We start from the raw sequence: 22947 nt of genomic DNA on the forward strand, positions 1-22947 counted from the left end.
GCATTTGATTATGAACACGATATTGCCTTGCTTGTCAGTGCTCTCAGTGCCCTTATGTAGTGCTCAGAGCGTGCTTCTGCAGCTGGTTCTGATCCCCGCGCAAATGTTATTCAGATAAGTGCCCAAATTGATGTCTCACCTCTTGCATTTGCGTGGCTTCGGTGAGAGTAAGGAGAAGTCTGGGCCAAGGTGTTTGGCAGGGTTGGGATTTTAGCGTTTCGATGGGTGCGCATGTCTGTGTATGGAGATAAAGTTATCTGTGTCAGGCACACACTGGGTCGGCTCCATCCTTCACGCAGACTTCTGAATGGAGAGCGACGCTGGAACTCTGTTTGGTAAAGTGGAGGCGTTGTGGTGCGGGACACTAAAAGGGTTTGTTTCACACAGCAGCGACAAAGTGGATGAAAACGCTAATGCTGTTAATGACTCACTTTTTACCTGATACCACCTCCTCATCCTCCTCCTCTCTATCCTCTGCTTCGTGCAGCTTGTAGGCACAGCAACCAAGACAAAGGTGAGCGCCTGACGGAGAATTGAGGACAAGAGGTGACGGTGTGAGTTGGGGTAATTGGAGTGATGCAGTGCCCTTGTGTGTTGGTTTGCAGTTGAAAAAGTTATCTTAAAATGTTAAATAAAATTGCTATGTCACCTGCTCCATCATTTTGGAGTTTTATGCACTGAATGAAAGACTGTGTTTTCTTATTATATAATTTCTACTTCAGACGTCATCAAGATATAATCATTTAATCAATCAATCAATCACTTTATTTATAAAGTACCATTAAACACAACTTCTGTTGACCAATGTGCTATACAGAATGCAAAAATTATAAATAAGCACCATAACACGATAAAATACAATGACAAACAGAACCAACACATCAACATACATTTTGTATAAGACAGATCAAATAGAAAAGTCTTTAACCTCACTTTAAAAATGGACAAGGTGGGTGCAGTTCTAATTGTAGGTGGGAGATTGTTCCACAGTCTTGGAGCAGCAATAGAAAATGCTCTATCTCCTCTATTCTTAAGTTTTGCTCTAGGAACCACTAAGAGGTCTAAGTTCGCAGACCTAAGAGCTCTTGTAGGTTGGTGCAGTGTCAGTAGATCAGAAAGGTAAGCTGGAGCTAACCCATTTAAATAGTTAAATAGCGGCTGTCAAAAATGCGCTCTAAAGATTCCAAACTTTTTTGACAAAATTATTTATTTTATTCAAATATCAGGGTGTATTTATTATATAACTAATTGGCATTTTGAAAGGCTTTGTTATTTTAAAAATATCAAAATGCCAGAGCGGGTCACATATAGTGTGTAAATAGAAATGTGGCACCTACATGTTACAGTTACAACAATTACAGATCGGGTGATGGAGGAAACCAAACATTAAGTGTTCATTACATTATTGACATTTTGGATGTGCATATGAGGTCATTATCATATTGGATATTGCAACATCATAATATTTGTGACATATGGTGCACCTGCTTTTGCAAAACAGCCTTATGCTCCCTGGTTGTCATATGATCATAAAGTGCAATCATTGGATGAAATGACTTCCATGCGACATCTGGCCTTAACCTTTCATGCCCTTGCATTTACCATTTGACAACTGTCATCGATGGTTCAAGGGCTTTTTTCAAAGGTAAACGCATTTGGTTTTGAGAAATTGGGTTGAAGACACAACAAACCGGAATGCATTTTCATCATTTTAGAGAGCCCCTTACCGCAGGTTATGCTCAACCAAGGGTAAGACTTCATTTGTAGAAAAATGGAACAGGATAAATCATTTTCAGCCTAATTTGTTTTAAAGAAAGGTTTTTCCAGTTTTTTTTTCCAGTTTTTTGATTTGTACTTTATTCCAATTTTTTGTTATCGAAGTAAACAAATTTGTGTTGTTTTGTTCCCTTTCAAGGGAACTTCGAACTGCGTCCTCTGAGGGGACACTATGGGGAACACCTCGTCGTGACCCGTGTCTGAAGCATACTTTGAAAAACGCCAACGTGTTGGCCGGCGACAGCCTCTGACGTCACTACCAGCGCGACTATAAATACGCGCCCGTAGGACCCGTCAATATCTTCTTCGTCTTCAGTTGGCTGTTTTGTTTGAAGCGTGCATCTGAGAAACGACCAAGACGGTAAGAGCGATCTATTACTGTTTTCATCATGGCTTCCACTAGCAAGGCGTTTAGACAGTGTGTGCATCCGTGTCAGCGTTATCTGACACCCGATGACACACACACTCTTTGCGTCTCTTGTTTGGGCGAAGAGCACGCGCGCGATGTCCTTGAGGGGGCGGTCTGCGTGCACTGCGAGCGTTTCTCTCTGAGAAAGCTCCACTCTCGTTTGTCTCTCTTTTCGAGGAAAGAGGGACAGCCATCTGGATCCCGCGGCTCAGGTCCCGCCGTTGCCGAGGCACGGAGGAGAATGAGCTCGTGGGGATCACAAATGGATCTCGCTGAGGAGTGTAGAGAGGGACCTTCCTTTTCACACTCTCCGGCGGCGAACGAGAGCGAACTTCGGGAGGCAGATGTGGTATCATTAACCCATTCTGACACTGAAGTTAGTGCTCTGCTGGGTTCTACCCAGGAAGAGCAGGAGATGTCTGAGAGTGGTGAAGAAGCTGAGGCTGAGCCTTCTCGATCCTCCTGTCCCGCGTATGAGGAGCTGTTAGAGGTTATGGATCGCGCCACGGCAAAATTAGATTTGCCATGGAAGCGTGCCAGCAAGGTGGCACCACGAGGTCGCCTCGCTGAGCGGTACTTGTCTGACCATAGCCCTCCAGCCCAGGTGAGCCTTCCATTCTTGCCTGACTTACATGCAGAAGTCGAAAAGGAATGGAAGAGGCCGTTTTCCTCTCGCATCCACCGGTTTCAGCATACGAGCTATGCTAATATCGAGGGCTTGCATGAGAACGGCTATGAGAGGATGCCCCCTGTAGAAGAGACGCTGGCTTGCTATCTCTCTGTGGGGCAAACGTCCTCTCTTAAATCTCCCGCTTTGCCATCTAAGCCCCTCCAAGATACATCCCGCTTAAATGGCAGGTCATACGCGGCAGCTGGTCAGGCTGTGGCTTCACTGCACACGATGGCGGTGCTCCAGGCCTACCAGGCTGACCTGCTGAAGGACCTGGATACAGGTGAGGGCCTTTCATCTGACCAGGTAGCCGAGCTGCGCCGCACCACAGACCTCTCTCTCCGAGCTACCAAGCAGGCCGCCTCCGCCATGGGCAGGTCTATGGCGGCCATGGTGGTGACGGAGAGACATCTGTGGGTGAACCTGGCTGACATCGGGAAGGAAGAAAGGGGGTTTCTTCTCGATGCTCCGGTCTCGCCTTCTGAGCTTTTTGGTACCTCCGTCGAGATGGTGGTCGGGAAGTTCAGGGAGGCAAGGGCGCGCTCAGCGGCCTTTAAATCCTTCATTCCACGAAGGTCCAGGTCCGAGCCCGAGCAACTCAGGGGTCCTGGCCCATCTCGATCTGAGGGTCGTAGAGGGGCGCAGAAGGCTAGTGTTGCGGCTCGCGCTCCTCCCCCGCCTAAGGGCAGGGGCAAGAGGAACCGCGGGTCACGGAACGGTAAGCAGGGTCTGAGGGACGTGATTCGGACGAGGCAGCGTCCTCGCCCGGGTCAGAGCGGTAGGATGACCTAGTAGCTCCGGATGTTTTTAACCTCTGTTTTTAACCTCAGTTTTTTGTCCTCCCCTGCCTAATTCCCCTGTAGCCACCAGCTTTCCACCTGATCGAGGTTAGGTGGACGGTCTCTCACATAACAGTCTCCTTCTGGACCTATGATGTTTTGGTTGGTTCTATGTTCATAGCAACCGCCTTACTGACGGTCCGGACCAGAAGGGGGCGCCCCGCAGTGGGACTCCAGTACAGGAGGGTGGGTGAGTACGTAACCCTTGCTCTACCTGTTTATGGACGTTATGTTGCTGGTAGTTATATGTCTACTAACAATCTCTGTGAGTTTCCTTTACAGTAGCTAGGTGGCCAAAGAATTGGCACAGCACTGCAGGGAATTCCATAGACGTCCGGCCAGGTCACCCTGAGGGGCCGCCTGGCCGCTTGGCGCATCCGGGGAGGTGGTGGTTACGGCAAGAAGCTCTGTATTTACTGCCTCAGGTGATGCTCCCCTCGCCTAGAAAAGAGGGTTGGATCTCACCGCTCCCGTACGATTCAGCGCCTCTGCGATGCTTGGGAACCTCTCTGTACACACGCTTGCCTGTGTACTTTCTCAAAACCACATAGTGGTCAGTGTGCACGTTGACGCTTTGCGCACTGTCTGAAATCCACGTAAAGTGGTAAGTGTGCACGCATGACTTTGCGCACTTTCTAAAATCCTGTACGGTAGGGGTTACGCGCTTCGCTTCGTTCCCTTTCTTGTGATGATTAGCCCTGGGTTCCATGGGCTTCATTCAACCAGTGTGTATTTGTTATACACCTCAAGCATCGCTTCCCTTAACATGAGGGGCTGGGTGGACTCCCACATACTGTGGTTATCAGGTGGTAGGCTTCATCAGGCCTCCCTGATGGTGAGCTCCCACATACCGTGGTTGCCAGGTAGTAGGCCTCACCAGGCCTCCCTGGAGATTTAGCTCCCACATACGGTGCGTCTCCACTAAATAGCATATTGTGGTTTTCAGATAGTAGGCTTCACCAGGTCTCTCTGAAGGTGAGCTCCCACGTTCGGTGGTCGCCAGGTAGTAGGCCTCACCAGGCCTCCCTGGAGATTTAGCTCCCACATACTATGCGTTTCCACGGAATAGCATATTGTGGCTTTTTCAGATAGTAGGCTTCGCCAGGTCTCTCTGAAGACGAGCTCCCACATACTGTGGTTGCCAGGTAGTAGGCCTCACCAGGCCTCCCTGGAGATTTAGCTCCCACATACTATGCGTTTCTACGGAATAGCACATTGTGGTTTTCAGATAGTAGGCTTCATCAGGTCTCTCTGAAGACGAGCTCCCACATAATGTGGGTTGCCAGGTAGTAGGCCTCACCAGGCCTCCCTGGAGATTTAGCTCCCACACATTGTGCGTTCCACTAAATAGCACATTGTGGTTTTCAGATAGTAGGCTTCATCAGGTCTCTCTGAATACGAGCTCCCACATGCTGTGGTTGCCAGGTAGTAGGCCTCACCAGGCCTCCCTGGAGATTTAGCTCCCACATACTGTGCGTTTCCTAAAAAGCGAGCTCCCGCGATTTGTGGTTGTCAGGTAGTAGGCCTCACCAGGCCTCCCTGGAGTTGAGTTCCATATTGCTTTCAGGTTCCTCTGAGGTGGTTATCTGGTAACAGATAGTAGGCCTCTCTAGGCCTCTCTGTAGGTGAACTCCCACATATTGTGGTTATCAGGTAGCAGGCTTCACAGGCCTCTCTGAATGTGAGCTCCCACATACTGTGGTTGTCAGGTAACCTTTCAGTACACACGCTTGCCTGTGTACTTTCTCAAATCCACATGGTGGTCAGTGTGCACGTTAACGCTTTGCGCACTGTCTGAAATCCACGTAAAGTGGTAAGTGTGCACGCAAGACTCTGCGCACTTTTTGAAATCCACGTAAAGTGGTAAGTGTGCACGCAAGACTCTGCGCACTTTCTAAAATCCTGTATGGTAAGGGTTACGCGCTCCGCTTCGTTCCCTTTCTTGGGATGATTCGCCCCGGTGTTCCTTGGGCTTCATCCAACCAGCGTGTATTTGTTATACACCTCAAGCATCGCTTCCCTTAACATGAGGGGCTGGGTGGACTCCCACATATTGTGGCTGTCAGGTGGTAGGCTTCATCAGGCCTCCCTGATGGTGAGCTCCCACATACTGTGGTTGCCAGGTAGTAGGCCTCACCAGGCCTACCTGGAGATTTAGCTCCCACATACTGTGCGTTTCCTAAAAAGCGAGCTCCCGCGATTTGTGGTTGTCAGGTAGTAGGCCTCACCAGGCCTCCCTGGAGTTGAGTTCCATATTGCTTTCAGTTTCCACTGAGGTGGTTATCTGGTAACAGATAGTAGGCCTCTCTAGGCCTCTCTGTAGGTGAACTCCCACATATTGTGGTTATCAGGTAGCAGGCTTCACAGGCCTCTCTGAATGTGAGCTCCCACATACTGTGGTTGTCAGGTAACCTTTCAGTACACACGCTTGCCTGTGTACTTTCTCAAATCCACATGGTGGTCAGTGTGCACGTTAACGCTTTGCCTGAAATCCACGTAAAGTGGTAAGTGTGCACGCAAGACTCTGCGCACTTTCTGAAATCCACGTAAGGTGGTAAGTGTGCACGCAAGACTCTGCGCCCTTTCTAAAATCCTGTATGGTAAGGGTTACGCGCTCCGCTTCGTTCCCTTTCTCGGGATGATTCGCCCCGGTGTTCCTTGGGCTTCATCCAACCGGTGTGTACTTATTTTACACCCCCAAGCCCCCTCAACTTGGGGGGGCTGTGTGGGCAATTCTCGGGTAGTTCAGCAGCGCTCCCCTTTTCTGAAAGGGTCACCTATGAGCATGCTGCTCGGAGCTCGGAGTCTTCCTCTCTTGGGAGACTGATTCCCGGTTCTTCAGAGCGCTCCAGTACCACATACTGTTTGAGACGCTCTGTGAGAGCAGGCATCCTGCTGAGGCAGGGGCTGAGGCCTCCAATTGCTCTGCTCCCGGGCCATTCTTCTACGAGCTGCTCTGACAGAGTCCCACGAGAACCCCTCCTTAGAACAGTATTTTAAATCCATGTTATGGTAAGTGTGCACGGGAGTCTTTGCGCACTTTCTAAAATCCACATTGTGGTAAGTTCGCACGCTAGTCTCTGCGTTCTTTCTAAAATCCCTAGATGGTAAGGGCTTCGCGCTGCTGCTTCGTGCCCTTTCTTGAGTTGGTTTAAGCCCCGTTCATCTTGGGCACCACTCCACCTAGGTATCCTCGGATACCTATCTAGAACAGGGCGCCGCTACTAGAGTGCTGTGGGGACAGCCCTTCCGGCAGGTTTTTGCGAAAGCTAGCAGTAGCCCCTGTGTGACAGGCAAAGACTTGGAAGAGGAAAGTGCCAGGCTCTTAGCCGTATCCCTTTAAAGGAATCTCTGTGATTCCAAGCCTTTAGCTCTACCCCGGGCCAGGGCCCTACAGGATAAGTTGGGTATGTAGCTTAGGCCTTTGGCCGTAAGGGATAATGTCATAAGGCAGCCGTCAGACCGTCCCAGGGGCGACTCCCGGTGAAGAGAAAAGCGGTAGAGTTGGTACTTAGTGTTTGCCATGATTCTGGTCTGCACTCCCCTCAGCATGGCGGCGTGGGTATACTGTTCCCCATAGTGTCCCCTCAGAGGACGCAGTTCGAAGTTCCCTTGAAAGGGAACGTCTCAGGTTACGAATGTAACCATGGTTCCCTGAGAGGGAACGAGACACTGCGTCCTCTAGCTCCCTGCCATGCTTCGGACGCAAGCTTCACGAAGAAGATATTGACGGGTCCTACGGGCGCGTAATTATAGTCGCGCTGGTAGTGACGTCAGAGGCTGTCGCCGGCCAACACGTTGGCGTTTTTCAAAGTATGCTTCAGACACGGGTCACGACGAGGTGTTCCCCATAGTGTCCCCTCAGAGGACGCAGTGTCTCGTTCCCTCTCAGGGAACCATGGTTACATTCGTAACCTGAGACGTTTTTGGGCCATAGCCAATACTGCTAATTGGAAACAAATTATTTATATTGTTGAAGTGTTTCAGTTTATGTTGTCTAAATCTATAAAGGGTACACAGGTAGCTACAGTGTTTCATGTGGCTTAGCTGCTGAAACTGAACCTATAGTGTGTTAGCATTAGCTAATTAGCATTACCAGAGAGAACTTGTAAGGTGTGTCCCAAATTGCATACTTTTGCACTATTCTATATGCCATTTCGTAGAATACAATGTGCAAGTAGTACGTTCACAATGAAGATTCCAAAAAGAACAGCTGTACTTTAAATACCCGGATGATGATGCACTTGATGAATGTTGGACACTTCATGCACTCAACTAAAGAGGCTTGTCAATGGTAAAATCTAATAGCCTGACTGCTAATAACCAACACAGTGAAGAAAGAGAAGAGCTCAAGATCCTAAAATTTCAAGAAATGCAAACATTTTTAATAATGCATAAGCATTTTATCACAGTAACTCAAGCTGCAGTGGGAGTAGTAGTAGAAATGGGCCGTATGCTATTCTGCCGGGGGATCATTTGTGGAAAATGGAGATTTACAGCACTGTGTGGGTCTGTGATTCTGTCAAGACATTGCCGCGTTGAAACAGCCAGAGCAGATGCTTCAGCAGATGGAGTGTACAAACACTAGTCCATTTTTGGGTTGGTTTGTAGATCTAGGGCTTAGTGTATTATGGTCTGTATCTGGAAAATGATATGCAGTAAATTGCATCGTTGTCTAACTAGATGTTTCAAAACCAGAATCCTGATGAAAGTCAAAGTCCAAAGACCATATCCAGACCAACATGTTTTCAGACCAAAACCACAGACCGTGACCTTTTGAACTTTGCAAAGTACTTTCTGACTGACTACTTCAGTCACTCAAAAAAAGTTTTTTTTTTATGAACCTTACATCAAATTAAAATTATCCACAACGAGTTTTGGGAACATATGAGTTGTTTTTGTAGTTCATACACTGTCCAAGACTTTATTCAAGGCTTTAATAGCTTATATTGCTTGTTCTGGGAACATTCTAGTGATTCCTGGCAGTAACACGCCCTGTTTCTGGGGCACACTTTCGTCCCTAGTTTGTGTTCTCCAAGGGTACTTATTGACTTTGTTGGTCTTGTCTCATTGGCTGTGCTTAACGTGAGTTGGCTGACTTGAAGGGTGCAGAGTTCTCCGTGCTTATCGCCACAGGGGCCCCTCCTTGCCTTCCTCACCAAAGGCTATTCACTAGCATTGGAACACTGTGCTGTGTGTGATTCATGGTTTTATTTTTGTGGGACCACTTGTGTCATAAAGTAGGGCGTCTTTCTCGCTGCCTGACAAAAAGCGGTAACTAAGTGATGGATATGAGCTTCTCGCTGAGACTTGCTTTGGTCATGCTCGGCAAGACATCAGCACGAGGTTATCTCTTTAACATCGCAGAATCTGATATCTTTCATATGTTTCCCTTACAGCCTGGATCTCTCATGTTCCCATTTTAGTCGTGTTGTATTTTTTCCCCCTACTGGGATCTTCTTGTAGGAATGTACTCTTTGTATTCATATTGGCTTCATATGGTTTTGAAAAACTTTTATGACATTTTCAAGTCAGTTTTCAAGGTTAAAAAAAGAACATTTTAATAGACGTCATGAATTTATTCATTCATAAATATGAGACATGACACATGACATTTTTACAACCTGATCTAAACTTGCCTTGTCAAAAAAACATAAAATGATTTGATCTTTTAAGCAACTTATTGACCTTGACACACAGTCAGTCATTAAGGTTTGCAGTGTTGTTCCATGATTTCGTCTGCTGTTTTATGTTTCTACAAGTTGGTCATACCAGATGGCTTTGATTTGATTAGAATTTTGTTACTTAATTTCAATATATTACTACTTTTACTGTATTTTTATGAAATAAATCCATCCTTTGTGAGCATATGAGACTTTTGTTTAAAAAATACTCAATTAATACAGAGTGCAAACTTTTGAATGGCGAATGAATTGTTTGAATAAATTAATGGATATATATTTTTTTCACATCATTTCATTGACCCTTCTAACCTCACTGGTTTAAATCAATAGCGGTCATGTGTATATTTACTGCATTTCTGCACATCTTTTTGACTGATTCATCAATATCAAAAAATATTCAAATAAAATCAAAATAATAAATATATCTAGATCCAACAACAGCAGTAATATGAGACAGATAGAGGGATGTATGAACCCACAGACACGCACCTCTTCCATCCGAGCTTACGGAGCCCACCAGGGAGGTGTCAATCTCCTTTAGCTGTATTTCCTTCTCCATCTCTTCAGGGCAGAAGCAATGCCTTGCTGCTCAGAAGAAATATGATTGACAGATCGGCAGGAGCCTGTGATGTGGTGTAGATGATTCCTCTGGTGTAATTAGGAGGCAGGGACTATGGAGTAACGGAGAGAGAGACAGATACACCTCCCGCTTCCCGAGGGGCATAGCATGCACTGAGGCGGTCAGCTAGCTGAAGGGGTTACAACAGCTTGGTTCAGCCTGTCTAGCAGAGAAAAAGGCCTCAGGACATGATACTATTAAGCGTTAGAACATATTGTACAGGCCGTGTCAAGCTTAAGACCGTAGCCAAACAGCCAGGAAGGTCTCCTGTTTGATTAAGATTCAATTTATGCCGGCTTTGATGAATTATGGAAACCAGTAGCATGCTTGTTTGTTTTATTTGCCCTGCTGATTACTTGCTTGTTAGTGTGTTTACATGTGTGTGTCGGTGATTGCCTGCAGATCATACAGATATACAAGTAGGTTCAGATTTTTTCAGAAAACCAGAAAAAGTGCTTACGCTAGATGGCGCCATAGATCTTTAGCTAAACGCTAGCTTTCTATGATGGCACTGTGCTTTTTTAAAAGCATAAATAGTGTCTTTAATGCTTCACATCCTTGCTTAGATCGGTAAATGGTGCAAGTATGACCTCAGCTTTGACAGGTCTGCTATTTCTGCTGCTGAATGTTCTTATCAAAAGGACGAACATAGAAGAACATAGTAGAGAGTCGATTCCACATGTAATGGCTAATATGATGTTAGCTATGGAATTGTAGGCTTAAGAAACAGGAAAAGTGCAAGAAAAGGTCAAGGTTTTTGAGCTCTGAGGATTTCTTCATTGCTGATGTAGCCATTCTGAAGTCAGTATAAAGCTAAAGTTCATTGTATGGAATCAGAAACCCATGCCTGTTCATTTAAATGAGTTTTTGACATCCTTATGGGAACATATAGTCTCATATGAAGGAGTATATTAGCCTTATTTATAATCTTTGATATGATGTTCATTATTAAACAGTTAAAATGTACGTCCCTCATTAAAACAAAACAAAAAAGTCAGCATTGGTTTCAGAAATTAGGATTTTTGGAGCTTGAAATCCCCTATGAACATTGTTCATAACTTTACAGTTTGTGTCCTACAGAAGAAAGTAAGTCCTACAGGTTGTAGGCAACATGAGTAAATTAAGGCAGAGTTTTCTACAGATGCACTATCTATTGACAACATATTGGCTACTGATATTAAATATATATTTAATTTATTGGAATCTTTTATATTTACCATTGCCATCTTCTAATGTTATAGAAGTTATAGTTTTCTTTAAAAACTCTACGAATTAAGCAACACTGTTAAATTGAATTTGCTTATCCCAAAATGATTATCAGTTCATGCTGAACACTATTTTCAAACATTTTTTAAAGAAATAAATACTTTTATTCTGCAAACATTAAATTGATTTAAATGTGACCGTAAAGTTTAATGTTACAAAATTTCCTTTTCAAATAATTGGTTTTCTTTTGAACTTTCTGTTTAACAAAATTTTTTTAAATAAATGTATCATGGTTTTTATAAAAATACTACGCAGTAGAATAATTAATGTTTTCATTATCATTGCTAATAAAAGATTACTTGAGCACCAAAATACATTTTTACTGTATTTTTCATTTCAGCGTTTGTGAGACTTAAAACTAAATGTTAAACCGTAAACTTCTGAACAGCAGTCTATTTTTATTTATTTTTTATTTGTAGTATTTTATATGCATTAAATTTTATACATTTATTTAGAACAAAGTAGTATAGAATTTTACTATGGGCTATTTATCATTTACCTGCCAAAATATGAATTCCTTGAATTTTCAGTTTTAAGGTGACCTGCCGCTTTAAGTGTGCTTAGATCTTGAATTTGCATGCCATGAAAGTAGATCTTCACACATTTTTCTGGGCTATCCTACCCTGTCACAGAGACCTGACAAGCTGTCACTGTCTGAATTTATCTAACAAGTCTGTGAGCCTTGTACCAGAAAAGGGGGAAAAGAAATAAAGAAAAGGACCAAGAGATGGAGCCGGGTGTCTAGATGGAACTAGAGTGAGATGGCGCCTCTCATTAGCACTCCAGGTGCTGAGCTGTAACATCACGAGCTGCTGCCCCAGGTTTCAGCATGTGTGGAAAAAAATGCATCGGCTTGCCTGCAGATGACATGTGTCACATGCGATCCTGTCCTTATTTATCCAGGACACGATAAAAGAACATCTGTGGGGGAAAAAAAGTGGTGACCATGTTTCATTTTGCACGTGTTATTCAGCCAATAAATGTTTTAATAATCATCATTGTTTATTTGATAATAATAAGGAAATTTTTATCACCAACTATCGTTAAATGTTTTTATTTATTTGAGGAAAAACAGGTTTATTTTGCACATTTTAAAATGAAAATTATGCATTTTTTGATAATCACTGAATATTTATTTATTTTTCAATAATTTTCTCAATATTCTGTTTTATTGAGAAAAAACAGGCTTCTTTGCACATTTTGAACATTTCATCCAGCCAATAAATGTTTTATTTATAATTACTGTGCATTTGTTATTCATTGCATTTTCATCACTAATTATTATTATTCAAAATTTCCTATTTTAATAAAATAAGAATAGCTCCTTGACTTTTGACATAATAATACTTTCCATCAATATTTAAAATAAAACTCCTTTATGTATTCAAGCCTATCCCAGGATGAGTATGGTCCCTGTCCCGAATGCTGCACTTGATGTGGATTTGCGACCATGGGGTGTCCCGTTTGACATTTCAAGGTGCTCAAGACCAGCATAATGTTGCCTTTTGCAATGGTGTGGTCTTCTTTTTTCTTTTTTCTGTTTTATGGTTTGCTATAGGTGAAAATTGTAAGTCCAGTTGCATTGCATGTTTCTGTGTAACAAGCTGCATGATTACAGAGTACAGAGGAAGTACAGAGTAAAGCAATGGCTATTATATTTACAAAACCCAAAATACACTCTGCCTTTGACCTTGGGGTGTTAAAGAGTGATGATGATGTTGTACTGTTTCATTGGAAGTTGTTGATCATTTCTTTTTTGGATTCTTCTTTACAATTTGCATTTTGAAATCGAGGTGCCAACATTGCTGTGCAGATCTGCAATTTTTAGGCCTCCTTGTTTTTCTGTTTGTAAACCACAACATTTGAAGTGTCCACAGATGAAGTCAAAAAGTTCATGTGAGGTCTCGGATCATAAAAAAAATATACATATAAAATAAATCTTCCAGGCAAAAAATCTGGTGGGTTTGGCCATGTTTTATATTTTTTTGTTTCTTTCCGAATGAAAATCCATTTAATTACAGGATGCCATCAGCTAGACTCTCATTATCTTGTTTTGTGTGTTGTTGTTTCAAGTGTTTTAGGGGATTTGGGTTTGTATGTTTTGTAATTTTCTTTTTTTTCATTTTACATCTTTTCTGTTTTCTTTATTCTCATGCAACTCATTTGTCCTTGCAAAATCTGGTTTGTGGTTTCCAAACTGTGCTGTGTACTGGAATGCACACATTTTTTACTGCTTTTGAAGTCCGCTTTGTATCCACTCTAAAAGAGTCATTTGTTTTCGTCCCCTCCAACCCTCCTTTCTCACACATTTCCTCTCAGAGATGTGCTCCCCCCAAAGGATCGACCATTCGATTAATTTACATTTTTTTTGAGTTACTGCTGCCTTCCATCCTATGGCTAGTCTTCATCTCGCAGATGTTTTCTCACGAGAGTGGACCATTTCTTATTCAGTGTACCTTATGAGACTCTCTGGCTGTTTTAATAAAATGAAGACCCTTGTTATGTTCATCCTCGACATGTTTCCTCTGTTAATAATCCTGCTATCTCCCTTTTGCACTCAGGATAAAACCGAATGGCCTTTGAATTGTCAGAGGGGGTATTTTCGGGACATCAGGATTCTGGCTTGGCACACGAGAGTGGAAATTGTTGTCCAGCTAAGCCGAGGAGTTAATGTGTCTGTGTTCATACATTTATCCCTATCTGTAGTACCAAATCTGAGTGTGTTTGGGTCGAAGTTTCCAGGGTTGACAGGAAGCCCAGTCCTCCAAGTGCACTTTGCAGAAGTGTATGTCTGTCCTGAAAGTGTGTGTACTTGCACAGATACTCATGTGATCATACTACTGTATACACTATGGATGCACTCATCTTAGTACCAAGAAATACTTTTCAGCATCATATATCTTGTTACGGTAGTCTTGTCTTTGCGATAGTGCATATGCTAGAAAAGACAAGGATGTATTTTTACATGGTACTGAAGCACAGACACTTTATGCACTGAGCATGAACAGACTGCTTTTTAATCATTTGTGGATTCAAATAAAGATTACCTCAATCTTACTTTGGTTGTCCTCACTTATCCCAACTTTATCCTACAATCCTTCTGAATATTAGGATATCCAGATGCTATTGTGCTAAATTGTGAATACAAGTTTAAAAGGATACTGCTTTTTTTCCATAAAGCTGAAGCTTACAGTGACCATAGGCAGTCAGAGAAGATAAAATGTACTATACTATGTATTTTTTGAATTTCTGACAGTATTTATGCACAATATATATATTCTTATTTTGCTCGTACTAGGATAATTGTATATTTTAAGCATGTTTATTAAGATTGTGAATATTATTATTATTATAAATCAATTATTATTAACCATAATTTTGTAAAATATTGTAGTTACAATATATTTGTAATAATTGCTATTATTATTATAAATTATTATTATTAGGAATTATAATAATATATAATAATTATTATAATTTTTGTATTAATATTATCTTGTTTTAAACATCTTTTGATTTTTTTTTTGGTGGTTAACAAGACAAAGATATCAAATAAGATTTTTTCCCACTGTAATAAGACATAATATTTGCTTTGTTTTGATGGTGTGTGTGTGTATAATGAAGTATTCTTTATTTAAATTTTCTAGTGCAGAATTCTAGTATGTAATTTTCATATTCATAGCAATCAAGTGTTTGGCAAAATATCATCATCTTTAATTAAGAAATTGATATTCACAGCTGAAATCACTTATTGGTTGACTATCGGTCTCTAGACTCCAGACCAGGCGAATTATAACCCTTAACAGCTCTCTAACTGACAATAAAAACAAAGCGGACATGATTATATCTGTAAGACATTACAGTGCTCAAGGCACTTTGCATGTTCTTGTTGTTTGCTGTGACCTATTCTTCAGGTGAAGAGGTGCTCAAAGCTCAACATAATGAGAGGGACAATAATCATCAAGCAAAATGTGCAACTGAAATCATAACATCACGCCTTCTTTCCCACCCTGATGCCTTTTTCTTTTTTTCTCTTGTAGTTCAGTATCAGATGAAGATAATAAGTTTGCGCCATGTTAACAATGATCATCTTCATGTGGGTTTTACCAGTCAACTTTCTATGGTTCTTTTGTCAACCGGGCCCTTCTGGACTCTCAGTTCAGCTACCAACATGCCATCGAGGAGTCAGTTGTGCTTATATATGGTAGGTTTTTTTACTCACACTTTTTTTTTTCTCTATCATTCAGCATGTGCATATAAAACGATTGTCCATATCACTTTGCCAAATGATTTCAGTTATTTCAAAGGTCCTACAACAGCAAAAGATCCAAAACCCACATGACAGTGACCAAGCCAATAGATATATCAAAGTATAGGATAAAAAAGACAAATTATTTCCACGTTTTTCCTACGAAATTGTTTTATTATCCACAGAAAGCACACACTATTTTTCCCTCTGTCTGTCCCAATGCATACACGTGCACAGAAACTTGCTGTGCTTTCCTGCGACTTTAGCAATAAAATAGTTTTGCAGCTTTCTCAGTGGAGACGTCACTGTTCTTGAAGCATTTAAAGCAGTTTAAAAAAAGTTTCAATCTCACTCTAATAACAGCGCTAGACTGCATTAATAGCTGCATTATCAAAGCATTAACTGTATTATCAATGCATAATCATTTGCTCTAAAAGCTCTAAAATTACATTTTTGGAATTATCAATGAAGGCTTATCATTCCTTTTATATATATGTAAAAACCATAAGAGGAATAGAAATACATTAAATTACAAAAAAAAAAAAAATCTTTTTAAATAAATGCTGTTCTTTTAAACTTTCTATTGATTAAACCATCCTGAAAATGAATCATAGTTTCCAAAAAAATATTAAGCAGCACAACTGCATGTTTTTGCATGGTGTCTGAGGAATTTTGCTGTCCTTTCTGGTATCACCAGATTGCTTTTTTTTTTCTCTGGACTTCTCTATCTCTATTTCTGTACATACTTGTTCTCTCTCTCTCTCACACCACACACTTCTTTTCTACTGCACTGTCTGCTCTACCACTTTTCCTCTTCTCTCTCTTCGTCTCTCTACCCCATGGTTTCTCGCGGTGGACAGCATTCCCTCCTTGTGTAAACAGGAGGCTGGTGTGTGTAGCGGGCCCGGCAGCAGCCTTGTCTAGACAGGGTTTCCTCTCCTCTGTTTATTTAGCCTGCTATCGCAGAGCTGATGTGTACCTTCAGGAGTGGATTCACGAGCCGGACACCCCCTCATCTGCCGGCACAGACGCCACCCATCCCAGATGTCGATGGGCCGATGGCGGAGGAATCTTCAGACAAGCTGCATTAACAACAGATCTGTTTCCCCAAACTCACACAAACAAATGTTGTACACCTCTACTCGCCCACCTAACTGGGACAGACATGTGGTAAATGCGCTCTGATTCCAGCATGGATTTGGGTGAAATCGTAAACATAAAACTTTAATGCTTCATCGCACCCACCTCCTTCATTCACGCCCCTGTCCTTTTCTCGGTCTCGTGGTCCACGCTGTCTGTAACTTTCCTCAGACTTCCCCCTCAGGCCAGATGTGGATCCCTATCAGAGTGTTTGTTCAGTCTCCTCCTTGTGGTGGCAAGCAGGCGCTCCTCACTAAAAATATATCAGACACCTAGCAGCTGCCAGAAACCCCACCCTGCACCAAACATACTCTCCACATGAACAATGAAAGCATTCAGAGAGCCGATGGGTCCACAAACTGAGACTTGATAGACGTGGTTTTGTATGTTCTTCTGGCTCTCAGGTACCAGGGGGTGTTTTTTTTTTTTTTTTAAGTGCCAAAGGACATGTTGTGGGACTAGTTGAGATGACTAGTGTTTTTCTTTTCTGATTCATCACACATCATGTGATTCATGATTCAGTTGCTAGTACCTGTATTTATAGTATATTCATATTAGTGGTGGGCATAGATACATTTTTTTAATCTAGATTAATCTCACTGTAATCTTGGAATTAATCTAGATTAAGATGGCTCATTTGAATTCTGCCAAAGGCATTCAGAATATGTGTGCTACCCAAATAAAATAATGACTAAAAGTAAGTCTTTTAGAACGGGTTTCTCAAGACAGGTGGTGCATTAGACCAGGGGCTCAACTCCTGTTTCCAAAATGCATCACAAACTGCTTGGGAAAGCTGTAAACTAGTTCCACATTGCACAAGGTGCAAACAACCTTACACCTGTTTCACACATACTTCGTCTGCAGTGCGTATGCGTTTCGTATTTTTTTATGCATCCATGTTAACGGATTCCAGCGTTCACGTGGTTGCGGTCCTTCAGTGCGTTCCAGGAGCGTTGCGTCTGCAGCAGTGCAGCGATCGTTCACGTACCGAGTAGCGGACTGCAAACGCGTCCTGTGTGAAAGCATATCGAGTCCGTGCTGCACCACATACGTATCCCACACAGACTGCATACGCACTGCAGACGGAGTATGTGTGAAACAGGCGTGCGTCTTGTCGAGGTGTCCATTGGGAAGCTTCTTAAAAGAAAAAAATTCCCTGAAGCAAACCCGGCGGCTTCAGCTGCATCCATGTTAGCACATCACGTTTGATGTGGTAATTTCAGAGTAGGTATACACACAGGTTTAAAGACTCATTTTCGCCCCCTATAGATTCGGCTAGGTATACATCCGTGCTAAAATATCAAGGTGAAAGTATTCATAGCTTGCATAATATAGACCCAGCTCTCAACCCAACTTTGAGAATAGATTAATGGCGATATTTTTTTTAGCGCCCGATAAGAGTCTCCCGTTAACGCAGCACGTTAACGACGATAACGGCCCACCACTAATTCATATACATATAGGCTACTTTTTTTATTTGCAATAAATGAAAATAAATGAAAGCTTGATTTTCTGCACATTTTAGTAATGGGAGGGTAAAAAATTAGGGATATCTCATCCATCCATCCATCCATCCATCCACCCACCCAATTAATTAACAATTTATGAACTCTTAAGATTTTTTTAGAAATGTTATGGCTTTATTCTTGATTTTATACTTGTTAGTAATGTAATATAGTTATGGCCAAAAAAGTTATTTCATTAGAAATTATTCTTTACAGATAATATTATCATGCTATATTATCATTATCATAACTTGAACTACACAAGTCATAGAGACCACTTTGCAATACACTAAAAACCACTCGGCACCTTAGAAATCATAATGCAACATACTTAAAACCTCTTTGAGCATCACAACAGATTTTACATTAGCTAGCACCAGTCAATTTCTTTTTCAGATCTGTTTTTATTATGCACTTCTGTGCAGTTCTGTATTTGTGTTTTGTATCTATCATTTCAAGGTGCATAAATACATTTCTCCATTTCAACAGGTCCTTGAAGAAGACTTACCGAATCTTACCCGTGTCTGAGTAGATCTTGAGCTCTCCTTGAGTTGTTTTAGAATGCCATTTTAATGTCATTAGGGAAGTTTCATGACAGTATTAAAAGACAGACAATAATCTTTCCACAGCGTCTAAATGCATTATCAGAACAGAGCTGTGCTTTGGATAATGGATAGCGGGCAGAGCTGACTGCAAAATTTTGCCCATCTTAGACAGAACATTAATGATTTCATTTATTTATTTCAAAACGTCCACCTTCTGACAGTGAGATTAATTCACTCTGACTGGCTGACAGTTCTGTTCCCCTGGCTGTTAGATTAACATACCTCATCTTTTCAAATTTAATATCTTCAATTTTACTTTTCACATGTTTGTCGTAACAGCCTTTACTGCCTTTGTTTTTTGCTCTCTGCACAATGCAGATGAACTAGTATGTGTGTGTGTGTGTGTGTGTGTGTGAGATATATAATTTAATATTCTTAAAGTTATTATTGCTATAATATTACAATATTTTATACTGTATTATATACTTATTTGTAAATGTTGTAAAGTTTACTTTTTTTTTACTTCATTTGGACTGATATTAAATATTGATTTTTTAAATTATATATATATATATATATATATATATATTTAAATGTATTATTATATTGTATCAATATTTTAATCAAAATTTAATCAATATTTAATTCTTCCTTAATTTTTTGCTTTTTATTTAACGTAATATTTTACTTTTAAGTTCTATATATTGTTGCAGTCAAAATCTACTATACAAATCTTTTGTATTGTGGATGATGGATTGGTTGAGAGTCTGGATAAAGGGTGCATTCCCTTGTTTACTTCAGTCTTCCTTGTAGTTTGGTTTGAGATTTGATCTGAAAAAATTAAAGATCAAAACAAAAACTGCCTTTTGAAATCAGTCGTCTAATCAGCCTAGAGTGCTTGTCTAATGGAGCGATTAGTATTGGAGACGAGTTGAGATCCAATCATTTAATCAATTCTGATCACATAGTGCCTCTCACTCCCACATTGCAGGAGACTCAACCACAAGCAGATCCTAATGAGGGGGATGAAGTCAGAAAATGACTGGAAAAGAGTAGGGGGAGTAGAAAGGGTGTTCAGAAGAAAGGTAGCTAAAGAAGGCAAGTTTAGCTGTGTTTTTGCATTTATGCAAAACACTTTTAGCAGACACTTTTATCCAAAGCGACTTACAGTGTATTCAGGCTATATATATATATATATATATATATATATATATATATATATATATATATATATATATATATATATATATATATATATATATATTTACCAGTATGTGTGTTCCCTGGGAATTGAACCCACTACCATTTGCACTGCTAACACAATGCTGTACCACTGAACCACAGGAACATTTTATCTTTACATACAACACACATTTCGATTGGTTTCGGTGTTTGATTGTATTTCAGCGTCGCACTTCTGATACATTCTGATTTGCCCATAATCCTGCTCCTCCTGATTGGCTACGATTATGTCAAATCGCACTGCCATTTCACGTTCAAAATCTTTCTGACAAATTTCTTGAAATGTGACATTTTGTGCCTAGTTTGGTCAGAGTGCCTGCTTGTGGTTATCAAAAATGTTATGTCAAATCTTTGACGGGGTCACTTCCAGATTCTGACACTTGTCGATGACAATGAAAATGTCTTTTCTGTGCATGCAGGCTGAAGAAGGTTAGTGTGGTTTATGAGAACGTGTTCGAGGAGGTGCCCATTGCCATCAAGAACCCTCATCTCATCAACTTCTGCTGTGGGAGCTGGAGGACAAATCCACCGCTGCAGAGAAACACGAGCTCTTGAACCTTTCAAGCAGGTCTGACCACATACACACACATTACTATACAAGTGAAGTATATCCTAATGTGAATGAGGACATGTGTAAATTTATACTAGCGCTGAGATATCTCTAATGAAGCTTGCTCACATTAGCAGTAATTCATCTCTGATGAGGACTAATGAAGAGGTCAATGCCGCCCAGGTGATTTGCTCCTAAAGGACATCTGCTTTTAATGGCTTTCCTGCTCGACTATCTAAATAAAAGGCTTTTCCTAACAGCGTTCGTTAGACAGTCCTCAAGACTTTTCTTGAACTTGAAGTGAACATTCTGATATGACAGTTCACAAGCAGCTTTACTCAGAAGCTAGACATCTCTCACCTTTATCTGACAGAACAAATGTGGGGATGAATTTTAAAGGCACCATTTCTAGGAAGGGTTTTACCGTGCATTAAAACCCTCTCTGTCTCTAAATTCATCCCGAGCACCAAAACGTCAATTCTGCAGCACATTCTTTGCCTTCAACAGTAACATTTGAAAACATTTGCTGACGGCTTTTAAATCATATCTTGCAATGTTCGTGTTTTTAAGACTATAGGTTTTATTTTGTGTTTGTGAGGACTATGATAGATTTCTGCAATAAAATATCAGAATCAGAATCAGAGAGAGCCAAGTGTGTTTACACACATATTTAATTCATCTTGGTGTCAGGGCTTCTAGTACAGAGAGTACAGACGTAGTGCAGGCATACATATAAATTAAGGTAATAAAACACTAATAATAAAAAAAAGTAGACAATAAATTAAAATAATAATAATAAAAATATAGAGAAAAATAAAATATATTAAAGTATAATATTAAGCCCATGTATTTGTTGAATATCAGAAGTTTATTTGCATGTTTTTATTTATTTATTTTGTATACAATATACCATACTGTCCCAATAGTTTGGATTAAAAAAAGATTTATTTTAAATTAATAAATAATTAGGACAAGGATAAAACTGATCACGTGACCGTAAAGACACAATGTTACAAAATATTTATGTTAAAATAAATGCTTTTCTTTCATACCTTATATTTGTCAGAGAATCCTGAAAAAAATATTAAGCAGGACTGTTTTCAACATTGATAATAAAAAGACATGATTCTTGAGCACCAAATCACATTATAGTGATTTCTGAAAGATCATGTGACACAGAAGACTGGCATAATAGCTTATGAAAATATGTAAAAATTAAATATATTAAGCTAGTTAGTAGTAATATTTCACACTAGTACTGTTCATTATTTATTACAATCTTACTGTGTTTTTAACGAATAAAAGCAGCCTTGGTGAACGTAGGATAGGACTTGTTTCAAAACATCAAACATTCTTACCAATCCCAAACTACACTATAGCCCAGTTGTGACAAAAATATTCTAAAATCATTGGAAACAATTCAAATGAGTTTTCTCTGACTCTCAAAGAGATGATTGTCGTGAAGAGTCTGTCTTGTTTTAACCATACTAGATGACCCTGCTCTTTTCTGTGACTCCTGGCATTGAGGGTTTAATGATGCTCCGTTCGAGTATTCTTATGTAAACAGATAAGCTCTGTTGCCCTCTTTGTCATAATGAAGGGGCAAACTCGCAGTGCTTGTTGAATCAGTGTGCATGAGGTCAGGTGGCTAAAACAAGCATTCGGTTTGGGAATAATAATTGACACTTAAAAATCTAGTCTAAATTAGCTTAAATGATAAAATGACACTTAATCCACTCACAGTTTTTGGGAAAGGTACAGGAGATGCAAGAAACAGCATTTTCTTACATCGATTTGGCTTTTTAGTGAGGCTTGTTTCCTTCGTTTTTGCTCCATATAAACAGCTAATTTCTTTGGAATAGAGTGAAACACAACATTGAGAAATAGAAGTTAATATGAGCTCTTTGAAGAGGACCCGGCTCATTTTATGAATGATCGTTTTCTATAGATCATTGTACTGGTTAATTTTATTTTTTCTTCAGTTCCTCTGTTTATCAGGGTTGGCCCCCAGTGATCTCACAGAGACGATATATCAGATGCTATCAATATTTCACAAACTTGTATTATTTCATTTCTTTTCCACTCTCAATTTTCTTCATTTAAATTCACTCGCCATGTATAGCTTGGTCTGTGGGAAAGGGAGGGGAAGTTGAGGTTTCCAATTATGTTTTTAATCTTTTAATTATTTTCAGAGCAGTTGAAATTATGCTTTTTGGGACAGAAACATTAATTTTTGCTGCTGCTTTTGAATTTTCAAAAGTCCGAGAGAGGTTTGAAGGTCTTACTCATCTGACTAGAAAGGGAATTTTTTATCTTTTTAATTTGTTCTCGCTTAATTCCGCCTGCCATATTCGTTTTTTTTTTCCAGATGAAAGGATGAACCTTGAAACTTGAAAGAATACATTCATAATTACCTCCCTCTCCAAAACTAGAGGTTCTCACGCGCATACACA

At 40.6% G+C, this 22947-nt stretch overlaps 1 pseudogene; it reads left to right on the plus strand.

Annotated features, from left to right (window-relative positions):
• The window catches only part of LOC132104874 (eukaryotic translation initiation factor 3 subunit H-B-like), a 45514-nt pseudogene extending 24822 nt beyond the window's left edge, over nt 1-20692 (plus strand).
• The last annotated feature ends 2255 nt before the right edge of the window (nt 20693-22947 follow it).

Source organism: Carassius carassius, chromosome 25, assembly GCF_963082965.1.
Source record: "Carassius carassius chromosome 25, fCarCar2.1, whole genome shotgun sequence".
NCBI classification, from domain to species: domain Eukaryota; kingdom Metazoa; phylum Chordata; class Actinopteri; order Cypriniformes; family Cyprinidae; genus Carassius; species Carassius carassius.